This window comes from Macaca fascicularis, chromosome 1 (genome assembly GCF_037993035.2).
Source record: "Macaca fascicularis isolate 582-1 chromosome 1, T2T-MFA8v1.1".
NCBI classification, from domain to species: domain Eukaryota; kingdom Metazoa; phylum Chordata; class Mammalia; order Primates; family Cercopithecidae; genus Macaca; species Macaca fascicularis.
Window position 1 is genome coordinate 154,976,514 of NC_088375.1, and position 8,458 is coordinate 154,984,971.

General features: G+C 37.4%; 1 long non-coding RNA gene across 1 annotated transcript; it reads left to right on the top strand.

The window, feature by feature from the left end:
• Positions 1–913: 913 nt before the first annotated feature.
• Positions 914–6,774, top strand: LOC135964847 (uncharacterized). Its single transcript, XR_010577594.1, has 2 exons — positions 914–3,827; positions 4,768–6,774. It is a non-coding gene; the product is annotated as an uncharacterized lncRNA (long non-coding RNA).
• Positions 6,775–8,458: the final 1,684 nt, after the last annotated feature.

Here is an 8,458-nt window from a genome sequence, read left to right on the forward strand (position 1 = left end):
TCAGGAACCCACTGGGGATCTTGGAATGTATGCCTTATCAATAAGGGGAATATTACTATAAAGTTTATGTTCTTAAAGAGGTGTATTTGAGTGATGAACTACCCTCTAATTTATGTACTGAAGAAGTGTAGAGTACTGAATGACAGCAATACAAACATGCACGTGTACACAATGCTTTTGAAAATATTCATTTTAGAATGTGCACCAAGTTGTTTATTGCTAACAGAATATACTTAAGGCAAGTTATAAAAGCACATGTAAACATGACTTTGTATTTGCTAAGATAATTCAATACAGACAGCATAACAAGACTATCAATAGCATTTATCTTCCATAAAACAGTAAAAAAGTATGCATTGTGAAATTAATTTCCATTGATTACCCCAGGCTAACTAGAAACTTTTCATTCTTCTAATTTTCAGTTTTCAAGCTAATAATGTACAAATTTCTTTTGCTTGGTTGATTAGTGTGTGTGTGTGTGTGTGTTTGTGTGTATATGTGTATATACTGTCAAGCTGAAGAGCTCAGTCCCATATGTAAATACGTTTTCATGTTTTCATTCTCTTCCTATGTATTGTATTTATACAAGTGCTTCCTTAGTTATTTATTTGTTAGAATACAGTCTACTCTCATTACTCACTTTAATCACACTCTATAAAGTCTCTGTGAAAACTAAATTAGTGAAAGCTGAGCTATTGTTCCTAGGGGAAATACAAGTTAGGTTCCTGTGAGCCTCTGGGCATATTTTCATCAACTGACCAACATATAACTTTGTTTTATGAGTGTTTCTGTTTTCTTTTTTTGTTTGGTTTTTGTTTTTGAGATGGAGTCTCACTCTGTCACCCAGGCTGGAGTGTAGTGGACGGATCTCAGCTCACTGCAAGCTCCGCCTCCCAAGTTTACACCATTCTCCTGCCTCAGCCTCCCGAGTAGCTGGGACTACAGTTGCCCGCCACCACGCCTGGCTAGTTTTTTGTATTTTTTTAGTAGAGACGGGGTTTCACCGTGTTAGCCAGGATGGTCTCGATCTCCTGACCTCGTGATCTGCCAGTCTCTGCCTCCCAAAGTGCTGGGATTACAGACTTGAGATATCTTATGTAATATATGTTGTTGATACATCAAACTCACAGCCAACAGCATTGTAACTCTTCCTGAATGAAGCTTACCTAACATGAATTTTCTCTGTGAGGACCATCACCGCCTTCTTGCACTTAGAACACTAGACAGCATTTCAGCATGATGGGGGCCATTTTAAACAGAAAAATTAACAACAATAAGCACAAACAAATAAAAAATAAGTGACAAATAAAGAGACAAAGAAAAAGACACTCATTTACAGTATGACGGTTAGAACAAGAAAGCAAAATGTCTCCTTATTTGACCTCAGCTGGGAATACGCACATTGAATAACTCATTTTTCCCCTGCCCTATGCATGTCCACAAATGACTTATAATGTGCCTTGAGTTTTGATCTTGAGGTTACAAATGAATTTTAGCTAGTAGACAATTTTGCAAATATAGAATTTATGAGCAATGAGTAGGAACCTTTTATCAGCTTCCTCCCTACTAGAAGAAGTACAATTCTAAGTAAAAAGAGTCCATGAATGTTTCTTAATGTAGTTAAGAGTGAAGAAGTGTGACTATAGGCAGCAGGACTGTCTGGGTTTAGACCAACACTTATACTAAGTGAAGTGTGATTTTCCAAACCTTATGACTTATGTGAAAATTCTACAAGCTCTTCTAAAAATTCTGAAACAGATAAATGGTGAAATAAAGAAAGAAGAGAAATGATAATGAATAAAAAACAAATGGAGAGTAATGGAGAAGACACATTTTTGAGTTTACAAGGGTTAAACGAAAATATTTGGTTAATGCAATATTTACTTATAAATTTAATATTTAATAAACAAATCTAATATTTATAACACAATATAATTATATTTTAAGTATATGTTAACTAATTATATTTAAAATATGACTACCGTGAATAAATGTAACATTTAATATATAAATTTAATGATTCTATTAATTTTAAAATATTAAATTTATCTTAAGGCAACAACATCTAATAACTATAAAATAGGAGAATTAAAGAAGGTCAAGTTTGAGTGTGGTGGCTCATACATGTAATCTCAATACTTTAAGAAGACTGCTTAACCCTGAGAGTTAAAGACCAGCCTAGGCAATATAGCGGTATCTCATGTCTACAAAATTAAAAAATTAAAATAGGTAGTGTGGGGCGGCATGCCTGTAGTCCCAACTTCTTGGGAGGATCACTTGAGCCTGGGAGGTCAAGGCTGCAGTCAGTCATGATCACACCACTGCACTCCACCCTGAGCAACAGAATGAGAGCCGGTCTCAGAAAAATTAAAAAAAAAAAAATGGCGCCGGGCGCGGTGGCTCAAGCCTGTAATCCCAGCACTTTGGGAGGCCGAGGCGGGTGGATCACGAGGTCAGGAGATCGAGACTATCCTGGCTAACATGGTGAAACCCCGTCTCTACTAAAAATACGAAAAAGAAAAAACTAGCCGGGCGTGGTGGCGGGCGCCTGTAGTCTCAGCTACTTGGGAGGCTGAGGCGGGAGAATGGCGTGAACCCGGGAGGCGGAGCTTGCAGTGAGCCGAGATCACGCCACTGCACTCCAGCCTGGGAGACACAGCGAGACTCCGTCTCAAAAAAAAAAAAAAAAAAAAAAAAAATGTATTTTTTATGTCATATCTGCCAAATACATGAAGCTATGCAATTGTCTACCTGAACAAACACATTTGTCATGGTTCAACTAAATAAGAGCTAAGAAGCATGGTCATTATCCCAATATTGTAATCAGGTGAATAATACTCATATTTTTCTTTGTGATATTCATTTTTATTGTGATAAAAATACAGACTTTTTGTACCTTCACTCAACAAGGAAACTCATGACTTGTATTTTACAGTCTCATAAATGCAATTGCAATTTTTTAGGAGACTCCTCTTCTCTTTGAAATTATGAAGGGGTAAGACTATTTTTTCCTTTTTTTCCTCTTTTTTCTTCCTTCTTTCCTCCCTCCTTCCCTTGCTTCTTTCCTTCCTTCTCTCACACACCTATCCTTTTCTCCTTTTTTTGTTTTTGAACATCTTATTGGTGCATACAGAATTCTAAAACTTGTTTACTTTCTCTCTACCATATTTGAGCTGAGAAGAAACCATGACACTCTGCTATTTATATGAACACCAATTTATCTCACCAAGGCCTATTATTTCTGCTTTTAAAATATTGTTTTAATTATTTTATTTTTATTATAAAAATATAGTTTAGGAATAAAAGATTGAGACAGAATCCACACAAAGTTTAAAGAACTACAATAGAGTTGCTACTTATACAATTGTCCAGAAGCTGTCTCCCCCCCTTCACATCTCTTTCCTTCCTCTGCAGAGAACCGTTAAACCCTGAGGTAATCATTTTCTTGTTCTTCTTTATAGTTTCTAACGCCTATGCATACATCCCACTTTTTAAAATATTATATACATGAAATAATTCTGCATATACACCATTGTTTTGCCTCTTCAACACTATGTATTTGAGATTCATTCAAGTTAATACACGTTACTTTAATTCGGTAATTCTCACTGTTGGATTGACCATGAAATATTTATCTATCCTACTACTGACATACATTTTCCTTGTTTTCTTTTCTTTTTTTTTTTTTTTTTTTTTTTTTTTTTTGCTGTTATGAACAATGCTGGTTTGGGAAGTGCTAAAAGAAATAGGAAACTGGAACCAACTGCCGGCAGAGGGATATGGACCATTGCTGATGTGATGCTGAAAAGAACAACAAGCAGACAGCAGTGAGCAAAGCCTTTATTCCTACCTCCTCCCTGCCAGTCTTCCCCCGTGTTTCCATTGGCAAGACCTGTATCAAGAAGCCAGGTGACAAATGATAATGTAGTTTTCTTTGTCCCAGCCCCAAAATCACCAAGTTGATTAAAGAAAAGTAAATCTGTAGCTAAGGTAAATTTGTAGTTTAACAACCAACAGAATAGCTAAATAATTAATACAAAATTTAGAAGTCTGAAGAGGGAGTCAATAGGAGATACAAGAGTAAATGATTGAAGGAACTGAATTGCTGCTGCAGGCTTCCTGAGATGCAAAAAGACTATGAGTGTGCTTGCTTTCTCAGCAAGGAAGTTCATGGTCAGGGGGAAGTGCTCAACCCTGGTCACTGGCTGCCTGAAAATAGACTCAGCATCATTAGGGGCCATAGTGGGAGTGAGATCAACTTTTATATATGTATAAAAGTCTCACTCTCTGTCACCCAGGCTGGAGTGCAGTGGTGCAATCTTAGTTCACTGCAATCTCCGCCTCCTGCGTCAAGTAATTTTCCTGCCTCAGCCTCTCAGGGATTACAGGTGCCTGCCACCACAGCTAGCTAATTTTATTTATTTATTTTTTTCTTGAGACTGAGTTCACTCTGTCACCCAGGCTGGGGTGCAGTGGCAGGATCTACTTCAAGCTATTCTCCTGCTTCAGCCGCCTGTGCAGCTGGGATTACAGGCATGCGCCACCACGCTTGGCTAATTTTTGTATTTTTAGTAGAGACAGGGTTTTACCATGTTGGCCAGGTTAGTCTCAAACTCCTGACTTCAAGTGATCCACCCACCTTGACCTCCCAAAGTACTGGGATTGCAGGTGTGAGCCACCACATCCATCAGAGACCGTCCTTTAAGACTACAGGCTGCATGGGAGTGGGGTGAGGCCAGTGACTGACAGCTTTCCCCTACTTTCCAGGCAACCTGTGTGACTCTCCTAGGAATATAACTCCATTGGCCTAAAAACCACACCCTTATTCCCCAAAGCAGCTGCAGCAAGCCCGACCCAAGCAGAGCCTGAGCTCAGACATGTCTATCCCTGCTTGCACCTGGTAGTCTTTCTCTGCCTGCCCTGCTAGTTGAAGACAACAGTCATAATCTCTTGGGAGCTCTATTGCCCTTCCCACCACTTGAGAAACCTGAATATTTAACCAGGCATCCCTATGGCAAGTTTGCATCCTCCCTATAGTACCACAGCTGATGCACTCTTAAAAGTGCCACCTCCTAGCTGGAGGCCAATCAACACAAAACCAGTGCACTAAATAAAAATACAACCAAGGACCATCACAGAGTCCACTTCACTCCCCTGTTACTGCCACTGGGGCAGGTGCAGGTATCCATGGCTGAAAGACATGAAGACGGATCTCCTGCCATCACAGGACCCTTTGCAGACACTTCCCAGGACCAGCTCAGAGCCCAGTAGCTCCACTGGGTGGCTAGATACAGAAAAGCAAATCAGTCACTGCTGTTTGGCTCTCAGAAGCCCTATTCCTAGGGGAAGAGGGGAAACAGCACATCAAGGGAATACCCTGTGGCACAAAAGAATCTGAACAGCAGCCCTTGAGTCTCAGATCTTCCCTCTGACATAGTCTACCAAAAGAGAAGGAACCAGAAAAACAATTCTGTAATATGACAAAAAAGGTTCTGTAACACCTCCAAAAGGTCACACCAGCTCATCAGCAATGGATCTAAACCAAAACAAAATCTCAGAATTGCAAGAAGAAGAACTGAGAAGGTTGATTATTAAGCTAATCAAGGAGGCACCAGAGAAAGGTGAAGTTCAGTTTAAAAAAATCAAAAACATGATATAGGATATGAAAGGAAAAATCTTCAGTGAAATAGATAGCATAAATAAAAAACAATCACAACTTCTGGAAATCAAGGACAATTAGACAAACTCAAAATGCACTGCAAAGTCTCAGCAGTAGAACTGAACAAGCAGAAGAAAAAAACTTCAGAGTTCAAAGACAAAGCATTTGAATTAACTCAATCTGTCAAAGACAAAGAAAAAATAATTTTAAAAAATGAACAAACCCTCCATGAAGTCTGAGACTATGTTAAACATGCAAACCTAAGAATAACTGGTGTTCTAAAGAAAGAAGATAAATCTAAACGTGTGGAAAACATATTTGAGGGAATAATAAAGAAAAATGTCCCCTCCTTGCTAGAGATCTAGACATCCAATACAAGAAGCTCAAAGAACACCTGGGCAAGTCATTGCAAAAAGGTTAACACCTAGGCACATAGTCACCAGGTTATTTAAAGTCACAATGAAGGAAAGAATCTTAACAGCTGTAAGGCAAAAGCATTAATAGTAGATTTCTCAGCAGAAACCCTACAAGCTAGAAAAGATTGGCGTCCTATTTTCAGCTTCCTTAAGCTAAACAGTTATCAGCCAAGATTTTCTATCCAGTAAAACTAAGCTTCATAAATGAAGGGAAAAATAGTCTTTTTCAGACAAGCAAATGCTGAGATTTTTGCCACTACCAAGCTAGCACTGCAAGAACTTCTAAAAGGAGCTCTAAATCTTGAAACAAATACTTGAAATGCATCAGAATAGAACCTCCTTAAAGCACAAGTCTCACAGGACCTATATAACAATAACACAATGAAAAACAAAAACAACAAGATATTCAGGCAACAGATAGCCTGATAAATAGTACTTCACATCTTAATACTAATGTTGAATGTAAATGGTCTAAATATCCCACTTAAAAGATACAGCATGGCAGAATGGATAAAAATTCACCAAGTTTTTGCTGTCTTCAGGAGAATTACTTAACACATAAGTACTCACACAAACTTAAGGTAAAGGGGTAAAAAAAGATATTCCATGCCAATGGACAACAAAAGTGAGCAGGAGTAACTATTCTTATCTCAGACAAAACTAACTTTAAAGCAACAGCAGTTTAAAAAGACAAAGAAACATATTATATAATGATAAAAGGACTAGGCCAACAGAAAAATGTCACAATCCTAAATATATACGCACCTAACACTGGAGCTCCTAAATTTATAAAACAATTACCAGTTGACCTAAGACACAAGATAGATCGCAACACAATAATAGTGGGGGACTTAACACTCTACTAATAGCACTAGACAGGTCATCAAGATAAAAAGTCAACAAAGAAACAACAAGCTTAAAAAACACCCCAGAACAAATGGGATTAACAAATATTTACAGAACATTCTACCCAAAAACTTCAAAATATACATTCCATTCATCAGCACATGGAGCATTCTCCAAGACAGACTATATGATAGGCCACAAGTCTCCATAAATTTAAGGAAATCAAAATTATGCCAAGTACTCTCTTAGACCACAGTGGAATAAAATTGAAAACCAACTCCAAAAGGAACTCTCAAAACCATACATACAAATACATGGAAATTAAATAACCTGCTCCTGAATGATAACCTGCTCCTGAATGATCATTGGGTCAACAATGAAATCAAGATGGAAATTTAAAAATTCTTTGAACTGACAGATAATCGTGACACAACCTATCAAAACCTCTGTGATACAGTAAAAGTGGTGCTAAGAGGAAAGTTCATAGCATTAAATGCCTACATCAAAAGTTTGAAAGAGCACAAATAGAGCTACAGTCACACCTCACAGAACTGGAGAAACAAGAACAATCTAAACCCAAACCCAGCAGAAGAAAGAAATAACAAAGATCAGAGCAGAACTAAATGAAGTTTAAAAAAAAATAACAAAAACAATACAAAAGATAAATGAAACAAAAAGCCGATTATTTGAAAAGATAAATAAAATTGATAGACCATTAGCAAGATTAAGAAGAGAGAAGATCCAAATAAGCTCAATTAGAAATGAAACAGGAGATATTACAAGTGCTACCACAGAAACAGAAAAGTTTATTCAATGCTACTATGCACACCTTTATGCATATAAACAAGAAAACCTAGAGGAAACTGATAAATTCCTGGAAATATACAACCCTCCTAGATTAAACCAGGAAGGTATAGAAGCTCTGAACAGACCAATAGCAAGCAGCAAGGTTGAAATAATAATTTTAAAAATGGCCGAGAAAAAAGTCCAGGACCAGAAAAATTCAAAACCCAATTCTGTCAGACATTCAAAAAATTGGTACCAATCCTATTGACACTATTCCAAGGATAAATTATTCTATGAAGCCAGTATCACCCTAATACCAAAATGAGAAAATGATGTAACAAGAAACAAAAACTACAGACCAATATCCCTGATTAACACAGATGCAAAAATCCTCAACAAAATACTAGTCAACTGAATCCAACAGCATATCAAAAAGACAATTTGTCATGATCAACTGGGTTTCATACCAGGGATGCATGAATGGTTTAACATATGTAAGTCAGTAAATGTGATATACCACATAAATAGAATTAACAAAAATCACATAATTATCTCAATAGATGCAGAAAAAGCATTTGACAAAATACAGCATTCCTTTGTGATTAAAACCCTCAGCAAAATCAGCATAGAAAGGACATACCTTAAGGTAATAAAAATCATCTATGACAAACCCACAGCCAATATTATACTGAATAGGGAAAAGTTGAAAGCATTTCCCCTAAGAACTGGAACAAGACAAGCATGCCCACTC